Below are 22,745 nucleotides of genomic sequence, written 5' to 3'. Positions count from 1 at the left end.
GGTTACAGATGGTTGTGAGTCACCATATGGTTGCTGGGATTTGAACTCATGACCTTTGGAAGAGCAGTCAGTGCCCTTACCTGCTGAGCCATTTCACCAGCCCTCCTCAATCCATTATTTATCATTATAAAGATGACATCCTATTGGCTGATCCAGATATAGATATCCTGGAAAGAATGTTGACGAAGTAAAAACAACCCTGCTTTGCTGGAGATTGCAAATCGCCCCTGAAAAAAATACAAAGAGGGGATTCTATTATGTAGGGAATAGAATAGGTCTGCAAAAGATTAGGCTACAAAAGGTGAAAATCAGAAGAAAATAATTAAGGACCCTTAAAGATTTTCAGAAGCTACTGGGAGATATTAATTGGCTGTGGCCTATGTTTGGCTTGGCCACTCAAGAGCTAAACAATTTATTTCTAGTCTTCCAAGGCGATAAAGATTTAGCCCCAGGAAATTATTATCTCAGCCCGGAGGCTGAGAAGGAGTTAGCTCTAGTCAAAAGGAAATTGCAGGATACACATCTAGATCATATTGATCCAAAGATGATCTGTATCCTATTAGCTTACCGTCTACTCATTCAATTATATCTGGGACTAGAGATTTTATTAATTGGACAGAAAAGGTGAGATGTAGAGGAATTTCTCTTAATTATCTGATTGGCTAATAAAGATGACAAATAGCCAATTGATGGGCAAAAATGAGGAGGTGGGTGCCACGCTCTCTGGTAGAGTCAGCCTGAAAGGCTGAGGCTTGAAAGCTACTCACGAGGCAAAAGAGTTTCACAGAAACTCGCTCCTGGAGTCTGGCGTTCTCTCTAACCCATACGTTAATTTTCCATTCCTGCGTTAGTCTAGTGTATGGATCCACGTGCTCTCTTTTAGTATTATCCTATTATAATGCCTTTTAAGATTGAATTCTGACATAGCTAAAAGCCTTTGCCAGCGTTCCAACAGTCCTAGAAAGTCCTTGAGCAAGACCTTGGGCTTGGAATTCAGTAAGAATGTTGCTATTCAGTGACATTCAGAACTGCCTCTGGTATTACACTATCACTTTGAGTAAAAGCTAGGTCACTGCCCTTCACAGGAATCTACCATCACCAAGGAAGAAGGAAGTTTCTGACCGAAGGAGAAACCAGAATAGATACTTAGAACTATAGCTGAGTTACACCCATACACACGTATTTACAATGGCCTAAGGGGAAGGTGGACAATACAATAGACTAAAATAGGAACTATGGCAAGGGCACTAAGCCCTTGACCCTGGCTTCTAAGATTAAGTGAATCTTAGGTGGAGCCCTTGTTGATCCCAGTTGCTAACAATGAATTCTATCCCAGGTGGTTCCTGTTAGACCTTCTGTGTTTGCATTCCTCTGTTTTATGTAAGATTCCAGTAACTTCTTTGTACCTTGCTGGTGTGTCACCCAACTTCCTTATTATCTTCTGTATAAAAAGTTTGATGCTTGATTTGACAAATTACATTCAGATTCTACACAACCTCTCCTGTGTGCATCTGTCTGTCAATTCATCCGACGCTTTGCCCACCCGAGACTAGAGAGACCCGTTCCACGCAGACAAAGGGGCCCAGAGGGTCTGCGGCAGGTGGGTTTTTCCAGGCAAGACAGGAAGAGGAGGGGAGGAGAAGATGCAGGAGATGGGAACAGAGGAGGACAGAGGGAGAGCTCTGAGAAGGAAGATGGAGCAGAAGCACACGACCTGGAGGAACTGCAAGTCGCAGGGATTTCATAGCTTGGGAAGAAAGTGGTGTAGAGACATATCTGCCTAATATAGGCGTGCAGTTTATAACCATGTAGCTGAGTTGCATTTTCCTTGAATAGGCTTATTGAGGTTGGAGATTTACCACAATACCTGGTGATCTTTCTGAGAAGTCCTTCATCCTTAGTTGGACATAGAAGTGGCAGTTAAAGTAGCCTGACAGAGAGATGTGTTTAGGCCAGTGGTCCTCTGTGTCCACACAAACTTGGCACTACGAGATTTTATGACAGCGGTACAAATTTATGTGGGGAGAGGCAGGCTGAAGGGACTCCCGGAAGGACTAGGGTTCGTTTCCCCTTAGCCCAGGAGAGTGCCTACATGAAATGGGAATTAATTAGATCACAAGTGATATTTCTTGAACATCTGAATTCATTCTCATGAGCATGCTAAAACTTTGTAGCTGGTATTCAGTTTTGTTTGTTTTGGGTTGCTTGTCTGTTTGTTTGTTTGGTTGGTTGGTTTGGTTTTCCATGACAGGGCTTTTCTGTAAGCTTAGATTTTTTTCAAAACCTACTTTAATTATGGTTCTTTAACACTTCAACCTCTCTCCTAGCCCACAACCCTCCAGAGGTAGGGGAAAGAAAGGTTAATAGGAAAAGGCGGTTGTGGACCTGTTTACAAATAGATTTTCTTAATTTACACGTATGATGTTTTGCCTGCACATAGGTACGTATGTGCATAACATGTGATCCTGGTGCTTGCTGAGGTTAGGAAGAGGGACTCAGATTTCCCGGGACTGAGACTGGAGTGATAGACAGCTGTGGGCTGCTATGTGGTTGCTGGGAAATAAACCTGGGTCCTTTGCTAGAGAAACCAACACTCTTAACCACTGAGCCAAAGTATCTGGGACATCAGTTCCACATCATTGTATAAGAGACTCCTCGAGCCTTTCTTGGGTCTGTATTGCATTCCATTGCAGCAGGAATACATGGAGTTTGACTATGGACATTCATGCATGGCCATCTGTAGTTATAACTGATATATTTTGGAATGCAGTGGCATGATGTGGCAGGAGGGGGTCCATGCTGAGTCCCCGCTCCCTCGTGTCAGCTATACAACTGGTCTTGTATAAAATGAAGTTTATTTGGGACATGTGAAGGGGTTGTGGGGAAGGGAGTAGAAGCAGAGAAAGAAAGGGGACAGAGAGAGGAGAGAGAAAGAATGGAAGAGGCCAGCCTGGAACATGTTGGGGGGGGGAGAGAGAGAGAGAGAGAGAGAGAGAGAGAGAGAGAGAGAACAGTCCTTTTATAACAAGCCTGGCTGTTGTTAGGTAACTGTTGGGCAGAGCCTAGAAGAAATGCTAATAATGACAACCATAAACAAGTTGGTATCATCATCATTTACACATATACATATATGACTAAAAGGGTCATAGGTCATGTATGTGGTACTTTTTGGAAGGAGTTATTTTATTCCCTCTGTGAGTATGCAAAACAAACAAACAAACAAGCATCCTTAGTTCAGAAGGACAAAGGCTAAGCGGAGTTCCCATTTAATTCGTTTGCTCTTTTTCCTCCTCCACAGCCTCCCTCTCAGATCCTGGACAGAGGGTGTCCTTCATTCCCCTCTCTCCCCACCCTCTTTTCATAGTTTACCAGTTGTTGTCTTGATAGACATAAGTGGCTGCCTGCTTTAGTCTTTTTTTAAAATTTAAGCTTTATTGCATTATGATGAGACAAGATACATAATTTCAATTTATCTGAATTTGTTAACATTTAAAAACACATTTTGAGTAAATAGACTTATAGACTTACATCGCATTCTTCTTTCCTTTTTGTACCCCAACTGCCCCTGGAGACCCTCCCTTCAAAACCTGTAATATCTTTTATTTTTTTATCATATTCTTTAAAATTTATAAAATATTGTAACAATAAAAATGAGTATTATAAAAGTTGTTTGATATAAAACAACACTCAATTGAACAGTCTTATGTAGATGCTTGTCTATACCAATACTGAAAATACATATGCTTTTCTCAATATAAATTTTAAATAACTTTAAATATATTAACTGTATGATATTTAAAATAATATATCAATATTAGTTTCTTTAATGAACATAAATAGATAAAGTCTTTTTGCTTGTTTGTTTGTTTTGTTTTTAGTAGAGCTTAAAATCTTGGCTTTTACAGTACAAACACAAAATAAGCACAATTTTTGAACATTGGAGTTCATTGTAATAAAGCTGTACTTGAATGTCCCTCACATCACCATAGGATTTTACTTCCATAGTAGATAAGCTAAGAGTTGACAGTTCTTCTGCACCAAGGAATGAATTATAGGCATGATTTTTGGATACAGATTTCCTGCTACAGTCAAAGCTATTTGACTTGAGTGATTGTCTTCATTCTCAGCCCACAGGGAACAGGTTACATTCATTTAAGAGATGGTGTGTGTATTAAGATGGTCTATCCATGAAGTCATTCATCAATTGTTCCAATGAAGAGTGGTTCTGCTTGGAGGGTGGCACAGATGTTAGGTGAGGGTAGGATTCTGGTGCATTGGCTGTGATGATTTTGAAAAGCATTCAACTCAGAATAAGAGTAAGTTATAAAGTCCTCTTCAAAATTGATACAATAATTATAAATATCAAGCAAAGCCTTCAGTCTCACTCTTTGCTGTTCTCTTACAAACCACCTCCCAAATTAATTGTCTACATTTCTTTTGGCTGTATAAATAATTTTGAAATATGCAAGCTGTTCTGAAAACCATAGTATAGTATAAAAACATCAAATAAACAATCCTACTAATAGAGAGGCTGAGATAGGAGAAACATGACTTCAAGACCATTTTGTGGCACACAGCAAGACCCTGTCACATACAAACAAGCAGAAAGTATATATGGATTGTACAATTATTGGACCTATTTCTCCCATTACCAAATTAGAGACCACTGGATGACAGCTGAAAAATTTCTAATTCCTCATATTTTTGAAATTCAATAGATTAGGATATGTTGGTAATATTAATTTTCATATTAAGAGATATTAAGGAAAAGTGATTGTTACCTCCTGTTAATTTTCTTGTTAGAGGTGGAAATATGTGTGTGTGGGTTTGTTGAAAGATTACTTTCTTGCTTCTTCTAGGGTGTAGTTTCACTCCTTGTGTGGGTGTTTTCCATCTATTATTCTTTGTAGGGCTGGATTTGTGGAAAGATATTGTGTAAATTTGGTTTTGTCATGAAATATCTTGTCTTATCCATATATGGTGATTGAGATTGTGAGCCACCATGTGGTTGCTGGGAATTGAACTCAGGACCTCTGGAAGAGTAGTCAGTGTTCTTAAAGGCTGAGCCATCTCTCCAGCCCTTGAATAGATTTAAAAAAAAAAAACCCACAATATATAAATCTGGAGCACTTTGAGAATTTCCATGTTACCCTCTGGCAGACACTGTTCTGATCCTCTTTATATTGGTCCAGTTTTACTATATGTGCTGCTGAAGCGGGCACAGAAAGTTGAAAATTTGTTTTTCTCCATCTAATGAATACTTTGGCTTACATTTTATTAATCATTTCTCTCTGCCCCCATCTGAGACAGGGTTTCTCTGTGTAGCCCTGGCTGTCCTAGAACTCATTCTATAGACCAGGCTGGCTAGAACTCAGAAATCCTCCTGCCTCTGCCTCCCAAGTGCTGGGATTAAGGCTGGCAACTCTTCTGCCTGGTAACTTCTCTTCAAAATGTAATTCATATTCTTAAATTTTGTTTTGGTTGTTTCAGTTTTAACTGCTGTCTAGACTGAGATTCTTCACCTAGAAACAAAGTCATCATCGGTTTGCTTCTGGTCAAGAAGACATTTAAGGGTTCAGTCTTTGTAGACTTGTAGACTCCATTTCCTGGTGGATTTTGGATCTCAGGGTGCAACTTCACAGCCGGGCACCAGGTGGCAGATAATTTCTTCTGATAATCTTTAAGATCGAGTCTACAGAGTTTGTGTCACTATGCCCAGCAGAGTTTAACCATTTTAAGCTACTTAATAAAATGCTCTACAGCCAGATCTTGTGGGGGGCATTTCCTCAGTTGAGGCTTTCCTATTTCAGAGCTTGTGTCACGTGGACAGAAAGCTAGTGAGCACAGCATGCAATGCATTCACTAAGAGGGGAGAGCAGGTTCTCAGAGTAGCCAGGAGAACACAAAGAAGCCACTCGTGACTCTGGGCATGGGTAGTGTGGAGTAGGATCGGGCTGTAGTTCCCTGCAAAGGATGAAGGGCAGCCTCCGCCTCCTGGAAACTCACCTCACTCTAATGTTACTCTCTGCTAAGGTCTCAGGCTCAAAGGCTCCCCATGTGCATCTGAATGGAACGAAAAACGTAAGTGAAATCACTTTTGAAACTGTGGGAATATCTGTTGGTGAAGGAACGAACCTTGGTTTCCTTTGGAAGCCAGATTCCAAAGGCTGATGGCTGTGTCTCTGCTGTTCCTCGGAGCTGCACTGGTGAAGGAAGTCAGGCCGTGACATCAGCAAAACAACGCTGTGCTCCCAGAGTTACTTACTGAAGTGTTCAGCAGTGCGTTATTCTTATTGGGTGAAGGTTACACAGTTATTATATGATGAAATAGTTTATGGATGTGTAAAATGAATTTATAGGATCCAAATCTAAAGATGCGCCTAAAAAATTATCATTCTCTCACTCAGCGGCTCTAGCTAGCCTGGAACTCGATGTATAGATCAGCGTGGTCTTGAACTCTAAGAGACCCACCTGCCTCTGCCACCTGGGTGCCTGGATTGAGGACATGTACCACCAGGCCTGGACCTCATTATGTTTGTATCCAGTAACAATGGAGCTTGCACACTGTCCTTACAGCATGGTTCCACTAGGGAAAACACACACCATTGGAAATGATATTTCTTAAAAGCTATAACCAGCCTGCTGTGATAGCACATACCTTTAACCCCAGCAGGCAGATCTCTAAGCTTCAAGGCCAGCATGGTCTACAGAGAAAGAGTTCTAGGACAACCAGGGTTACACAGAGATATCCTGTTTTGAATGAGCAAATAAATAAATAAATAAATATTAAAAATAATTTTTAAAACTATCACCAAGACATCTATCTAGTCATTTCCTTTGTTTCTAAGATGAAGATAGATCTGTACCCTGCCCACTACCCCTTTTCTTTCTTTCAGAGACAGGTTCTCTTTACATAGCCCAGGCTGGTCTTGAACTTTCAAACTTCCTGCCTCTGCCTCCCAAGTCCTGGAATTGCAGGTATGCTCTTTCATTTCTTTTTTTTTTTTTTCCTTTTTGCAATTCTCTGCATTTTCCACATTACACATAAAGATAGAAACCATGAAATAGTAAATAAAATGCTCATATTAGAAATCAGAAAAAATGGTCATGAGCATTTAAGTAAATGTATAAATGCAAAGTGTCTCAGTGCTGTATCTCCCTTCCTTCTTCTTTCTTTCTTGTCGGAGTAGAACAAATGTAGGTTTATTAAGGATAAGTGAGAAAGAATTCCCAGGAGTGGTCAAGGCTCCAAAGAAGGGAGCTCTTTAGTACTATACATCCCTGGCTTTTAAAAAAGTTAATAAACCGGGCTGGAGAAATATCTCAGAGGTTAAGTCATTGTCTGCTCTTCCAAAAGAGAAGAGTTCTGTTCCCAGCACCCACATGGCAGCTCACAGCTGTCTGTAACTCAAATCCCCATGGATTCAACACTCTCACACAAACACACACAGGCCAAACACCAACACACGTATAAAAAAAATACTTTTAAAAGCCATAAACATCTTTTTGTTTGTTTGTCTTTGTTCTGAACTTACATGTATCTGCCTGCCTCTGCCTCCCGAATGCTGGGATCCGAGGCACCCACCATCACAGCCATCATCACAATTTCAACCAAAAACTTAAAATATCTATGGCTGACTCTATTCTCAGTATTAAGGTAAACTAATTGAGCAGGCCAGGTCCTGAAAAATGAAGTTTAGAAGATATAAAGCTTAGTTGGGTGGTGGCAGCACAATCATTTGACCCTAGCACTTGGGAGACAGAGGCAGGCAGATCTTTGAGTTTGAGGCCAGCTTGGTCTACAGAGTTTCAGGACAGCCTGGGCTACACAGAGAAACCCTGTCTTAAAAAAGACAAAAATAAAGGAGGAGGAGGAGGAGGAGGCGAGAAGGGAGAAGAAGAAATAAAGTTTTAGAGGCTATAAAGGGATCACAATATTACTAAGATGTCAAACCAGAGTATCTGGCTGGCTAGCAAGATAGCTCTCTGTGTAAAGGCACCCGTGTCAAACACACCATCTGAGCTCAAGCCCTAGAAATTTTATGGAGGATGGAGTTGTCCTGTCTCCACACTCACACATGTTGTCCTCTGACCTCCACACGTGAATTCTGAGATGAGCACACACCTACATAAAACAAACAAATAAATCTAAGACATATGTGTTTTAAAGCATATGTAACAGAGTCTTAAACCGTGGTCATCTATCTGCAGATCAATAATCAGACCTGATCAATGAAGTAAGAGGATGCTGAAGAGACAGAGGAATCAGGTGGATGGTGGAACAAAGCCAGGTTGGGAGTTGGAGTAAGTAAGCCTTGGAGTCCCTGGTACAGCTCTTGACATGCTCCAATGCTTAAGTCAGATGGCTGTGAAGGTTTCGGGAGGCAGTAGGCTGAATGACCAAAGCCTGGAGACAGGCACTGTTCTGTGTGTCTCCAAACTGTAGAGTTTAAAAAGGATGACCCCTCAGGGCTGACACAGGCTCTCACTTTATTCACTGACAGAATGTCTTGTACTTCTATAATGGGGCCTTTGTTAGATCACCTAAGTCTGTTTGCTACTGCCCAGCAAGCATGCAGTTTTCTCCCGCCCTATACTTTTTTTTTTCCCCTCTTCTCTTTATGTTCTGGGAGCAGGGACAGCTCTGTTGTGAGGTCTGCTTAAATTGAAAATAATCCAACACAACTCACACATCACGTCAATGCAGACGACAAAAAATGTGTTGTAATCAAGCTGCTATCGATCCATCAGGGCCGCATAACAGACTCGGGAGCTGAACTTCAACAATGAGCCAGAATATTATAGAATTCTAAGCTGAACTACAACCTTGGAGGGATGTTGTACAGCCTCTTTAAAGGATGAGAACACAAAGCAAGGGAGAGCTGGGTGGACTGTAACACTGCCCAATCTTACTTTGACATAAGGGGTTGAGCGAGGGAGTTTTCACCAGTCAGGTTGGAAGTAGGTTCCTGGGCCTGGGAATAGGAACTTCGTTTGATCCTGCCAGCAAGACGGAGAAGTCTTTCTTGAGATGTCCGGACTCAGACAACTATCCCCTGACAAGTTGTCCTTGGGACGTCCAAACGCAGACAACTGATTTCTTATTAAGGAAGCTGCTCAGCTATTGGGAAGTCTCCAGCTCCCTAGGGCCTGGGACTGTGAAGTTAGTTTCTCCCTCTGATTAAGTGGAGTCTGAAAACAAAATGGTAGTACTCTTGCTATGCATAGGAAGCCACTGCAAGGACAGAGGAATGTTTATGCTGTTTGGCTGCAACGAGGAAACTCAAACGAGGACCATTGATACAAGGAGCGAGCTGGAGCCTGCACAACTAGGAGCAGAGTGCATGCTCTGAGCTGCCGGGTGCCAGTGCTACATGGCCACCCTAGTTTGCTTTCTGTTGTTCTTCGCCAGTGTGAGGGCTGCCACACCTTTGGGGGGTGGATTTGAATGACCCTTGCACAGGGGTCACCTAAGACTATTAGAAAGCACAGACATTTTTACATTAGGATTCATAACAGTAGCAAAAGTTCAGTTATGAATTAATAACAAAAATAGTATTGCAGTTGGGGAGTTGTTATGCCCAGTTCTCAAGGACCCCAGGAGACCACCAGGAATTTCGATGCAAAGAACAAAGAGAGTCTTTATTATAGGAGTCTGACCCGGATCGCAAGCCTTTCCTGTTCCACAGGTTAGGAATGCAATGCTCCAGGGGCTTGAGATATATCTAGGAGTATGCATAAGCTGGGATTCTTAAGTGTTGGCTTGCATGACTGGGGAGAGGTTAAAGGACTGCTGTCCTTCACACCTGGTAACCTATTTGTTCAGACAGCAGGGCAGAACTGCACAGCTGGAAAGGGACCTTCCTGACCTGGGAAGAAGTAACTCATGTTATCAGAAACTAGTGTATTTTACAAACTGGTCACAGCTGTCCGGGAACACTTAATTGTCTCTCTCTCATAGTCCAAGAGTGGGCTTTTATCACTTCAAGGATATTGGCTCCTGCTTCCTTCAAGGGCAGGGGCCATCTGGACCGGAGATATGCTGGTTGTTAATCAGGGGAGGGAGGGCAAGTTTTGGCGACTCCAAGGCTAGGGTAGGTTGTCTTTGTCTGCTCCCAAGGCCAGCATCTGCCTAGGGGACGGGAGGGGTGGTCGGGGGGGGGGGGGCAGGAAGGGCACAATGGTCGCTTCAGCTTTGTGCAGAGACAAGGAAGTCTGGACCAAGGATTAATACAGAGATAGGATCTAATACCTCATGTCTCTTCAGGGTCACTGTGGGAACTAAAAAGGGGTGGGGTGGGGTGGGGAAAAGGGGAGGGAGGATAGCCCATGTCTGGCCAGAGTTCCTCCTATGCTCTGGGCAGGCAGACGTGGGAGGGCTGCCAGACACTTTCCACTTGATGCCAGGTGGGCATCTAAGTCACTGACCCCACTCGATGGGGTGGACAAGGACAGCCCCCAAAACCAGGGGGCCCCGGGGTGACACCCTGTAGCCCCACGGTTATGGGAGAGAGGGTCCCACGCAGGTGAGAGTCTGCACAGTGGACCTTGAGTCCAGGAGACAGTCTATGGTTTTAGAGCTTTATTGTAGAAAGGCAGGGGAGAAGAGAAAAGGTAGAAAGAGAGAGAGAGAGACGAGAGACTGGCCATGGCCAAGAGGAGAGAAAGGGGGGGGGGAGAGAGAGAGAAAGAGAGAGAGAGAGAGAGAGAGAGAGAGAGAGAGAGAGAGAGAGAGAGAGAGAAATAGAGAGGAAGAGAGAGGAGAGTAAGGGGAGTAAGAGCAAGAGCATAAAAGAGTGAGGTGGGGCCAAGCAGCCCCTCTTATTGTGTGCTGCTATCTTTACTGTTGCTAGGTAACTGGGGAGGTGTTTAGCCTGAGGGTCAGAAGCTTGGGACTTTGCCTACGTGACTACTAACCATGCTTCTCTTGTGGGGGGCTGAGGGGGCGGTAACTTCTACAGGAGCCAGAGTTCCAGGAGCATGAGGGAAGGCCTACCATGCCTTGTAGGTGAATTATCACCACTCCAGGGTTCCACCTCAGTTCAAGGGGAGACCAGCCTGTCTGTGTATACCCCAATGCCCAACAGGTCACTACAACTTAAGAAACGGTATCAAAGGTTTTCAGCATTTGGAAGGGTGAGAACCACTGGCTTATATAAAACATGGACCAAAAGTAATTTAGGAAAAAGTTTATTCCAGCTTACAGCTCTTAGGTCATCACTGAGGGAAGTTAGGGCAGGAACTCAAGGCAGGAACCAGGAGTCAGGAATCAAGCAGAGGCCACAGAGGGGTGCTGCTAACTAGCTTGCTCCTCATGGTTTGCTCAGCCTGATTTCTCATACGACCTAGGACCACCTGCCCCGGGGTTTCCCACTAGGCACTCTCACACCAATTATTTTTCAAGAAAGTGCTCCCAAAGATTTGACTACAGGCCAATGTGATGGAGCCTTTTCTCAAGGTTCCCTCTTCCCAGGTGCTCCAACTTGATTCGAATGGAAAAACACAAACAAAAACAAGCCTGGCACTGCGGGCACATGCCTTAATCATGGGAGGCAGGCAGATTTCTGTTAATAGGAGACCAGCTTGGACCACAGAGCTAGTGCCAGGACAGGCTGAGCTGCACAAAGAAACATTGTCTCGAAAAACCAAACCAAACGAAAAGCGAACCAGCACAACAGCCTAAGCAAAGAGTGTACTCTGCTTGTACTCTGAACCTTGTAAGGACACCAATTGGAAAAGTGTTTCAAGCCCCTCCCACTGGAGGCAGAAGAAGGGTTGTCCTGCCATTCTTCCAAGTTTGTAATGAAGCAATCTAGATTCTGAGTATTGCTTGACTGGCCTCACAGGTGACAGAGGAAAGGAGAAAGGTATGGGTGCTGGAGGTGGCTAGGAAGGAATGTTAAACATGTGCCCTGTACTATCTTTAATGGCTCCATTTGGATGCTTAGTACAACCAGGTCCTGAAATGTGTCTTTTTCTCTATTGTTGTTAATTTTCTTTACTTGATTTTGAGGCAGGGTCTCATGTATCCCAGGCTGCCTTTGAACTGGTTGAGTAGCCAAGGATGCCTTTGAAGTTCTGATCCAGTGATGGGGGTACAGGTGTAGATCGAGGGACCATGCACAAGCCAGGGACTAAACACAGGGTTAAGTTCATGCTGGGTAAGCACTCTTCCAACAGAGCTACATCCCCAGATCTGGCCTATACTCTAATCTAACTCCAATTTAAGGTAGTTATTAAGAATGTATAAATATGCCAGGCGGTGGTGGTATATACTTTTAAGTCCAGTACTTGGGAGGCAGAGGCAGGTATATGTGAGTTAGGAATAAACTGTGTGTGTGCCAATAAAATCCAGAAAAAGGCTGTGAGATGGTTCAGCCTGAAAAGCTCCTGCTGCCAAGCCTGATAGCCTGAGTTCAATCCCAAGGACCCACATTGTAGAAGCAGAAAACTGACTCCCACAAGTTGTCCTTGGAACTCCATAAGTGGGCTAGGATATACAACCACATACATCTCTGTGCACATTTGTGTGCAGTCACCCCACCCCGACACACAAACACATCCTCATTCTCCTTTCCCTCTCCCTCCTCCTCCTCCTCCTCCTTTTTCTTCTTTTCTTTGTGTAGGTCTGGCTGTTCTGGAACTCACTCTACGGACCAGGCCAGCCTCAAACTCACAGAAATCTATCTGCCTCTGCCTTTACAGTGCAGGGCATAAAGGCATGCACAACTACATCCTGGCTAAAACGATTTTTATTTATTTTATGAATATTAGTATTTTACCTGCATGTATTTAAGTGCAATACATAAGTTCAGAGCTCATCGTGGCCAGGAGAGGATGTCAGACCTTCTGACACTGTAATTACACACTGTTTGAGGTGCAGTGTAATCACAGAAACATTCAGTGCTGGCAATCAAACCTTGACCTTCTGGAAGAGCAGCCAGTTCTCTTCATTGCTGGACCAACTCTCCAGCCCACACCCCCTTTTCAGTATTCACCTCCCCTGAGCATCAGGGGTACTGAAGTGGGAATTTCTGGTTTCACTGGAGACTCAGTTGTGTCCTGTGATGTTTTTCTGGAAATTGTCTTATGAGGGAATGTTTTGCTGAGAGCAGACACGTGGTGTTTTTCTGAACGCTGCCTGGGGAAAGGTCATGTGATGCTTAACTGGAGTGGATGCTTGAGAGAACATGTGATGTTTGGAAAGAGTATAAGTATAACCTGACAGACAGTGGATAATCCTCAGACTCGAGCCAATTGGTGGAGCCTTGAGGTTACTTCTGGATCAAACAGCTGTTGATTCGTGTTTGGTGTTTGCGGGTGGACTGGACTGCTGACAATGATGATTGGAATCGCCCTCACAGAACTATTTGTAAACAGGTCCACAACCGCCTTTTCCTATTAACCTTTCTTTTCTCTACCTCTGCAGAGTGGTGGGCTAGAAGGGAGGTTGAAGTGTCAAAGAACCATAATTAAAGAAGGTTTAGAAAAATCTAAGCCTACAGAGACGCCCTGTCATCGAAAACCAAACGACAAAAAAAAAAAACTGGCTGCCAGGTGCAAAGAAAGTTGTAGTATAAATATGGGAATGAATTCAGATGTTCAAGAAATATCACTTATGTTCCAATCAGTTCCCGTTTCACCTAGGCACTCTGCTGGGCTGGGGGGTGGGGGAGAAAACAAACCCTAGTCCTTCCTGGAGTCCCTTCAGCCTGCCTCTCCCCACATAGATTTGTACCTCTGTTGTAGAATCACATAGTGCTGAGTTTGGGTGAACGCAGAGGACCACTGGCCTGAACACATCGTATCTCCCCATGAGGCTACTTTAACTGCCACTTCTATGTCCAACTAAGGATGAAGGACTTCTGCTCAGAAAGATCATCAGGAGACAGAAGTGCCAAGATGCACCACAGAGCTGTGCCCTCCAGGGATCTGGCCCAGGCTGTTTCCAGAAGGGAGGGCAGAGCGCTGCGTCTCAGGAACCCTACTCCCCGTTCTCCTCCTCATCTCTTTTTCACAAGATGGCTTCTCTCCAGTCTCAGATGAGTTTGCCTTATCTATTTTTGGTGCTAAACAACTCTTTTCTCCTTTTTTTCCCCAGATGTTTCCTCTTATAAAAAATTTTAAGTGGGGGAGGGTATGGGGGACTTTTGGGATAGCATTGGAAATGTAATTGAGGAAAATATGTAATAAAAAAATTAAAAAATTTAAAGGCTTTAAATGCATACACACCAACATTCGTAAACACGGACCATCTTGGAGAACCCTAAGAAGCAGGTACCAGTGGTACCCAGGAAACTGCCAAGGTGGGAGGGGACAGAAGCACGCTTCCCACGGCACCCAGTCCCTTTCTACTCAGTGTTTATTACCCAATAATAAACAAATACAATGTGGAGAAAAAGACACTGATGTCCCCTACTCGGTGTTATATACACTACACACAGGAACACTAACAGTCTTACACACCGTGTGTGTGTGTGTGTGTGTGTGTAAGTGCTGACACCCACGTGCTTCCTTCATGGTGAGAATGTTGGAGCTAATGAGCATGTCCTCCTAGCAATGTTAGCTATGCCTACTGCTGAACTCTGTTTGTGCCCATTACAAATACAGCAAAATAACCTAGGTGCCACATGCACCTTTCTGCAGCATTTGCTGAGTTTAAATCAATGGACTCTCAAGTCTGCTCTGGTGGCACTCAGTCTATAACCAAACCAAAGCTTGTACACTTGGCCTGTTCACAGTACAGTCAGAATAACAAAGAGCTACGTAGGCGAGCATTAGGAAACACTGGAGTATAAATATGATCCTTAAAAACCCAGTGCTATGCTTTTAATCCCAGCAGCTGTGAGGCAGAGACAAGAGGATTCCTGTAAATTCCAGGTCAGCCTGGTCTACATAGTGATTCCAGGACAGCCAGAGCTGTGCAGAGACCTGCAGTGCTGTCAGGGAGCTTTTCTGTGCTATGGTTCCGCAGAGGCGAATACCACAGCTTGCAGCCCAGGCAGTGATGGACTGCTCCTGCAGTCACACTAGCACTGGCAAACACTGTAACTAGGAAAAGTGCTTCAAAAACTGTCTTGGCATAGCACATACACCTTTGATCTATCATCTGGGAGACGGAGGCAGGTGGATCTCTGTGGGTTTGAGACAAGCCTGGTCTACATAACTTCAGGATAGTAGCAGCTACACTGAGAGACCTTGTCTAAAAACAAACAAACAAACAAAAACAACAAACAAACAACAAACAAACAAACAAAAACCGAAAAAAAGCCCCAAAACAACCAACCCCCCCAAAACAAACAAACAAACAAACAAACAAACACAACAACAAACCAACCAGACTTGGCAAAATTCTGCCTAGTAACCTCATGAGCCTAAGGAGTCTCAGATGAACTGGATCAGACCGCACCTTGTTTAACCGTATTCTGCTGTACACAGCATAAACACCCAATGCTTTAAAGACAGACTTCATTTGAAATGCTTTAAATAAAAATATACATTATCTCATGAACACATGGAGGAACCACTATAAAAAAATGAGCAAGCTTAGATACACAGTGATACTTTTCACACACTGTGTGTGACATTTCAAGGGACAAGCGCAGCGACATCCACTAACGTATGTCACTTTCAGTAACTGAGATAAAAAGGAGGTTTAGTAGTAATATGAAAAGTGTGTCTTTTTCTACAATTAAAAATGACACTAATGGAGTTGTTACATGGTTCACACATCTTGTCTGCAACAATTAAAACACCTCTGATATATAAGCCTCAAAAAAAAAAAGTAAGGGTTGAGACTTAATAGTGATGTGTTTGTGTGTCAAGTTGACAAGAGGTCAATTGTACTGGTCTGTTTTGTGTATCAACTTGACACAAGCTGGAGTTATCACAGAGAAAAGAGACTCCCTTGAGGAAATCCCTCCATGAGATCCAGCTGTAAGGCATTTTTCTCAATTAGTGATCAAGAATGAGAGGGCCCATTGTGGGTGGTGCCATCCCTGGGCTGGTAGTCTTGGGTTCTATAAGAAAGCAAGCTGAGCAAGCTAGGGGAAGCAAGCCAGTAAGTAACATCCTTCCATGGCCTCTGCATTAGCTTCTGTTTCCTGACCTACTTGAGTTCCAGTCCTGACTTCCTTTGGTGCTGAACAGCAATGTGGAAGTGTAAGCTGAATAAACCCTTTCCTCCCCAACTTGCTTCTTGATCATGGTGTTTGTGCAGGAATAGAACCATGCCCAGAACAAGCATCAGCAGATGCCACTTGGTGGCTCCTGGTCTGTATGGATCCAGAACTATGCCAGATGATACGGCAGTGCCCTTTCTAGCTCAATGTCGAGTGTAGAAAATCCTGACTTCAACAAGAATCTCAGGTGACACACAACAGCAAATATTCCCAAATGTAAAACACAAGAATCTGTGGACTTGTGTGCAATCTGCTCGCTCTCTCTCTCTCTCTCTCATTTTTTTGTGATTTCTTTTTTTAAAAAACAATTTATTTATTTTTATTTTATGAACATTGGTAATTTGACTATGTATATGTGAAAGTGTCAGATCCCCTGGGACAGGAGTTAAAGGCGGTTTAGAACTGCCATGTGGGTGCTGGGAATTGGACCCAAGTCCAGTCTGGTAGAGCAGTCAGTGCTCTTAACCGCTGAGCCATCTCTCCAGTCCTGCACTCTGCTTTTTAACCTATCAGAATCCTTTTCGTAAAGACTTGTAGCTGTGCCTTCCCCTCAGCTGAAAGTGTGGAGAATGATAGCCACAACTTTGTTACAGACTAAAATCCAACAGGTGATTCCAATTCCACCTGCTACTCAAGTCGGAAAGACTACCAGGCAGTCCAGTGGGGTGATCCCCTTGTTGGGCACCACAGTCACAGGGACAGAGTAATACTTCCAAATTAGTGAGATCATCAGCACTGCTTGCAGAATGTAGAAAGCAACACTTACAAACCACTTGATCTTGGCCAACTGAACTATCCATGCCTTCACATGAGTTTTGAGTTTGTCATTTTGTTGATCTTCCTTTCCAGCCTGGCGTATCTGGCAAACTCTTCCATCATGTTGACAGCGGACAGTTCCTGCTTCATGTCCTGTATCTCAGCTCTCATCCATGACTCCTGTTCTTCATCCTTCTGCAGCACCCTGGAAATAAAGGATGACAGGGAGAGAAGGAGGATGTGAGCCTAAGCTTGTTGCACTGGAACATGAAGCTCATCACCTGCAGCCACATCTGACACGCTCATCCTGGATCCCAGGCACCTGCACCACTACTGCAGCGCCATGGTAACAGCGCCTCCACCAAAAACTCCTTTCTTGCACTTTAATCCTCCTGCCCCTTTTATAAATCTGAACTCAGGCATCTGGAGCCAGGTTAACACACTCAGATTTTCTCTACCTTCCAGCCACAGTGGTCATCAGTACTCTATATACTGAATAACCAGCCCAGCACGCAAACTGGCTAGTTCCAGCAACCATGTAGAACATTAACCAACCAGAAATAACCAGGTGACCAATCTATGGGGGCCAGCTGAATGTTGCCCTGGGGAGCCACATTCTTTTATAGAATCATGAATACAAAGTCAGCTGCTTAAACTGAAAAGGGAGTGGGGCTTGAGGGGTATGTGTGGTGGGGTGGGGTGGGGATGATCCGGAAACCAAGAAGAAATAAACAAACTCTTAGGAAACATTGAATTACATAAAGTAGAATTTAGTTAAAGGAGTTCTATCTCTGATATGATTGGAAGGTAAGAGATGTCCTGGCCTGACTTGTTAGAAACTGTATGAAAGAAAAAATTATACCATATTGAAGTGGTAAGTGTGTGCTCTTGCTGTAAGGGAACATGCCCATGAGAAAATTTTAGTCAGTTTCACATGCACTGATAGAGAGGACATTTAACAGTGATATAAGAAATTAATGTCACAATAATTGAACACTAGTCTAGCTGAGGTAAGGCTGGCTCCAACAAAGTAGCAAGCAAGTTTTCTGGATTTAATGCTCTGGCATTCCTTGTTTCCTCCTAATTACAGCTTTGTAGGCTGGTCTTATCTCATAAGACCTCTGTAGTATTGATTGCCTCTGTGTTTTCCTTTTCGATTTTATAAACCAGGAGATTTTGGCCACAAGTTGGAAGACGAGTCACATAATTCAAACACAAGTGAATGGATGCAAGAGGTTTGAAAATGTGCCTGGACTTGACAGCTTGAAACCTACTGTTCCAGCCTTAGCAAGAGCACCTGCCCTGTTAGCCTGTTCTGGGGTGACTTGTGTGGCTACAGCACTTGCCAGCTCTCCTAGAAGCACCTGCTCTTCCTGCAGTCATTGTTGAAGGTGTGAATGCCTGCGCATGTGACTAACTGCTGGATCCACCTTTGTGATTTTTATAAATGCAGTAGCTTTGTGCAATCTTTTACAAATGTCTATATTATGCATATAAGAAAGTAGATAACCTGTTAACCAGGAGCACTTGACTTCCTACACAGATCTCTCTGCCATTGGTGCTTTTAGAGAACAGGTTACAAGCTTGATCATATTAGAGCACTCTGGTCTCTTTGCTTAGCCTGCTGCAGAATTCAGGTTCCTTTGTTTTGTTTTGTTTTGTTTTGTTCATCGAATCAGGGTTTCTCTGTGTGGCCCTGGCTTTCCTGGAACTCACTCTGTAAACCAGCATTGGCTTGGACTGACCTCAGTTGGCCCTTCACTCTGTGGGAGAATCAGAGTCCCAGTACAGGTGGGCAGGGAGTCGGCAAACATGCAAATACAAGGGAGTGTTGTATATGAATGTAATTTCTCAAAGTGAGCACCAGACTTATAATACAGAAGAAAAACAAGAAAGCTAGGTGAATACATCTGCCAAAGTACATTGAGATGCTGAAGGAAAATGAGATTTTTGTAACTCGTGATTCATGTAAAAGAGTTGTCTATGAGCCTGGGGCCTGGGGCCAAGAACAAAGCAGAACAGGCCCAGGCATGCCAGGGCAGAGCTGTTGTTAAGGCATTCCTAAGAACAGCTTGACTGTAAAGATGAAAAGGAATGCAAGGACAAGCAGGGCTATCTTGTCTGAATCAACACCATCTGGCCGGAACCTCCCCTCTGTCTATTGCCCCTTGACACCGGGTAAAGTCATACATCAACTGGTTGCTATGTGAACAAAGATAAGCCCCAAGCCCACCAGAACAAAGTCCTGATGCCCTTTTGCTGACATGTAATCTTTCTGTTAATGTTTGAATGAGCCAATCCCGTACCTTTGTCGAAATTCCTCGCACCCCTAACCCTTTGCTTCTTTAAAAACCCCTAGCTTCCGAGCTTCAGGGTTGACTCCCCTGCCTCCTGTGTGAGGTATGTGCTGACCCAGAACTCTGCCAATAAAGCCTCGTGTGTATTGCATCAAGAAAGGATTCTTGTGTGTTCGTGGGTGCATCCTGTCCCTGGACTAGAGTGGGGGGTCCCCATATCGGGGGTCCTACAATGCATAATGGTTCTTTACACAAAACAAAGGCACACATAGGTTCCAGGACCCCGCCAAGTGTATTCTGCACAGGCCCCAGACATCCGGCCACTTTCCGGGCCAGAGGAGGAGGGGGGAGCGCTTTGCCTGAGCATCAGCAGCAGACATATTGGTACCGGGACCCGACCGAGTGTATCCTGCACAGCTCCAGAGATTACCAGATGGCGAAAGGCAAACATAAGAATCCTACTAACAGAAATCAAGACCACTCACCATCACCAGAACGCAGCACTCCCACCCCACCTAGTCCTGGGCACCCCAACACAACCGAAAAGCTAGACCCGGATTTAAAAGCATATCTCATGATGATGGTAGAGGACATCAAGAAGGACTTTAATAACTCACTTAAAGAAATACAGGAGAACACTGCTAAAGAGTTACAAGTCCTTAAAGAAAAACAAGAAAACACAACCAAACAGGTAGAAGTCCTTAAAGAAAAACAGGAAAACACATCCAAACAGGCGATGGAAATGAGCAAAACCATACTAGACCTAAAAAGGGAAGTAGACACAATAAAGAAAACCCAAAGTGAGGCAACGCTGGAGATAGAAACTTTAGGAAAGAAATTTGCAACCATAGATGCCAGCATCAGAAACAGAATACAAGAGATGGAAGAGAGGATCTCAGGTGCAGAGGATTCCATAGAGAACATCGGCACAAGAAAGAAAATGGAAAATCCAAAAAGATCCTAACTAAAAACATCCAGGAAATACAGGACACAATGAGAAGACCAAACCTACAGATAATAGGAGTTGATGAGAATGAAGATTTTCAAATTAAAGGGCCAGCAAACATCTTCAACAAAATTATAGAAGAAAACTTCCTAAACCTAAAGAAAGAGATGCCCATGGACATACAAGAAGCCTACAGAACTCCAAATAGACTGGATCAGAAAAGAAATTCCTCCTGACACATAATAATCAGAACAACAAATGCACTAAATAAAGATAGAAAATTAAAAGGAGTAAGGGAGAAAGGTCAAGTAACATATAAAGGCAGGCCTATCAGAATTACACCAGACTTTTCACCAGAGACTATGAAAGCCAGAAGAGCCTGGACAGATGTTATACAGACACTAAGAGAACACAAATGCCAGCCCAGGGTACTATACCCGGCCAAACTCTCAATTACCATAGATGGAGAAACCAAAGTATTCCATGACAAAACCAAATTCACACATTATCTTTCCACGAATCCAGCCCTTCAAAGGATAATAACAGAAAAAAACCAATACAAGGACGGAAATCACACCCTCGAAAAAGCAAGAAAGTAATCCCTCAACAAACCAAAAAGAAGACAGCCACAAGAACAGAATGCTAACTCTAACAACAAAAATACAAGGAAGCAACAATTACTTTTCCTTAATATCTCTTAATATTAATGGACTCAATTCCCCAATAAAAAGACATAGACTAACAGACTGGCTCCACAAACAGAACCCAACATTTTGCTGCTTACAGGAAACTCATCTCAGGGAAAAAGATAGACACTACCTCAGAATGAAAGGCTGGAAAACAATTTTCCAAGCAAATGTTCTGAAGAAACAAGCTGGAGTAGCCATTCTAATATCGAATAAAATCGACTTCCAAACCAAAGTTATCAAAAAAGACAAGGAGGGACTCTTCATACTGATCAAAGGTAAAATCCTCCAAGAGGAACTATCAATTCTGAACATCTATGCTCCAAATGCAAGGGCAGCCTCATTCATTAAAGACACTTTAGTAAAGCTCAAAGCACACATTGTCCCTCACACAATAATAGTGGGAGACTTCAACACACCACTTTCACCAATGGACAGATCGTGGAAACAGAAACTAAACAGGGACACAGTGAAACTAACAGAAGTTATGAAACAAATGGACTTAACAGATATCTACAGAACATTTTATCCTAAAACAAAAGGATATACCTTCTTCTCAGCACCTCACAGGACCTTCTCCAAAATTGACCATATAATTGGTCACAAAACAGGCCTCAACAGATACAAAAATATTGAAATTGTCCCATGCATCCTATCAGACCACCATGGACTAAGGCTGATCTTCAATAACAAATAATGGAAAGCCAACATTCATGTGGAAACTGAGCAACACTCTTCTAAATGATACCTTGGTCAAGGAAGGAATAAAGAAAGAAATTAAAGACTTTTTAGAGTTTAATGAAAATGAAGCCACAACATACCCAAACCTATGGGACACAATGAAAGCATTTCTAAGAGGGAAACTCATAGCTCTGTGTGCCTCCAAAATAAACTGGAGAAAGCACACACTAGCAGCTTGACAACACACCTAAAAGCTCTAGAAAAAAAGGAAGCAAATTCTCCCAAGAGGAGTAGACGGCAGGAAATAATCAAACTCAGGGGTGAAATCAACCAAGTGGAAACAAGAAGAACTATTCAAAGAATTAACCAAATGTGGAGTTGGTTCTTTGAGAAAATCAACAAGATAGATAAACCCTTAGCTAGACTCACTAGAGGGCACAGGGACAACATCCTAATTAACAAAATCAGAAATGAAAAGGGAGACATAACAACAGATCCTGAAGAAAACCAAAACACCATCAGATCCTTCTACAAAAGGCTATACTCAACAAAACTGGAAAACCTCGACAAAATGGACAAATTTCTAGACAGATACCAGGTACTAAAGTTAAATCAGGATCAAGTTAACGATCTAAACAGTCCCATATCCCCTAAAGAAATAGAAGCAGTCATTAATACTCTCCCAGCCAAAAAAAGCCCAGGACCAGATGGGTTTAGTGCAGAGTTCTACCAGACCTTCAAAGAAGATCTAATTCCAGTGCCGCACAAACTATTCCACAAAATAGAAGTAGAGGGAACTCTACCCAACTCATTCAATGAAGCCACAATTACTCTGATACCTAGACCACAGAAAGATCCAACAAAGAGAACTTCAGACCAATTTCCCTTATGAATATAGATGCAAAAATCCTCAATAAAATTCTCGCTAACTGAATCCAAGAACACATTAAAGCAATCATCCATCGTGACCAAGTAGTTTTCATCCCAGGGATGCAAGGATGGTTTAATATACAGAAATCCATCAACGTAATCCATTATATAAACAAACTCAAAGACAAAAACCACATGATCATCTCGTTAGATGCGGAAAAAGCATTTGACAAGATCCAACACCCGTTCATGATAAAAGTCTTGGAATGATCAGGAATTCAAGGCCCATACCTAAACATGATAAAAGCAATCTACAGCAAACCAGTAG

At 43.1% G+C, this 22,745-nt stretch overlaps 1 long non-coding RNA gene and 1 pseudogene across 1 annotated transcript; one reads left to right on the top strand and one right to left on the bottom strand.

Annotated features, from left to right (window-relative positions):
• The first annotated feature begins 1,476 nt into the window (after window positions 1–1,476).
• On the top strand, window positions 1,477–14,127 carry LOC147000609 (uncharacterized). Its single transcript, XR_015045748.1, has 4 exons — window positions 1,477–1,600; window positions 6,034–6,081; window positions 8,212–8,304; window positions 14,102–14,127. It is a non-coding gene; the product is annotated as an uncharacterized LOC147000609 (long non-coding RNA).
• Window positions 14,128–16,560: 2,433 nt separating this feature from the next.
• On the bottom strand, window positions 16,561–17,230 carry LOC110312041 (guided entry of tail-anchored proteins factor 1 pseudogene; annotated as a pseudogene).
• Window positions 17,231–22,745: the final 5,515 nt, after the last annotated feature.

Source organism: Mus caroli, unplaced genomic scaffold, assembly GCF_978045245.1.
Source record: "Mus caroli unplaced genomic scaffold, Mus_caroli_1 scaffold_17, whole genome shotgun sequence".
In the NCBI taxonomy this organism is placed as follows: domain Eukaryota; kingdom Metazoa; phylum Chordata; class Mammalia; order Rodentia; family Muridae; genus Mus; species Mus caroli.
This window is presented reverse-complemented; position numbering and strand designations above follow the sequence as displayed.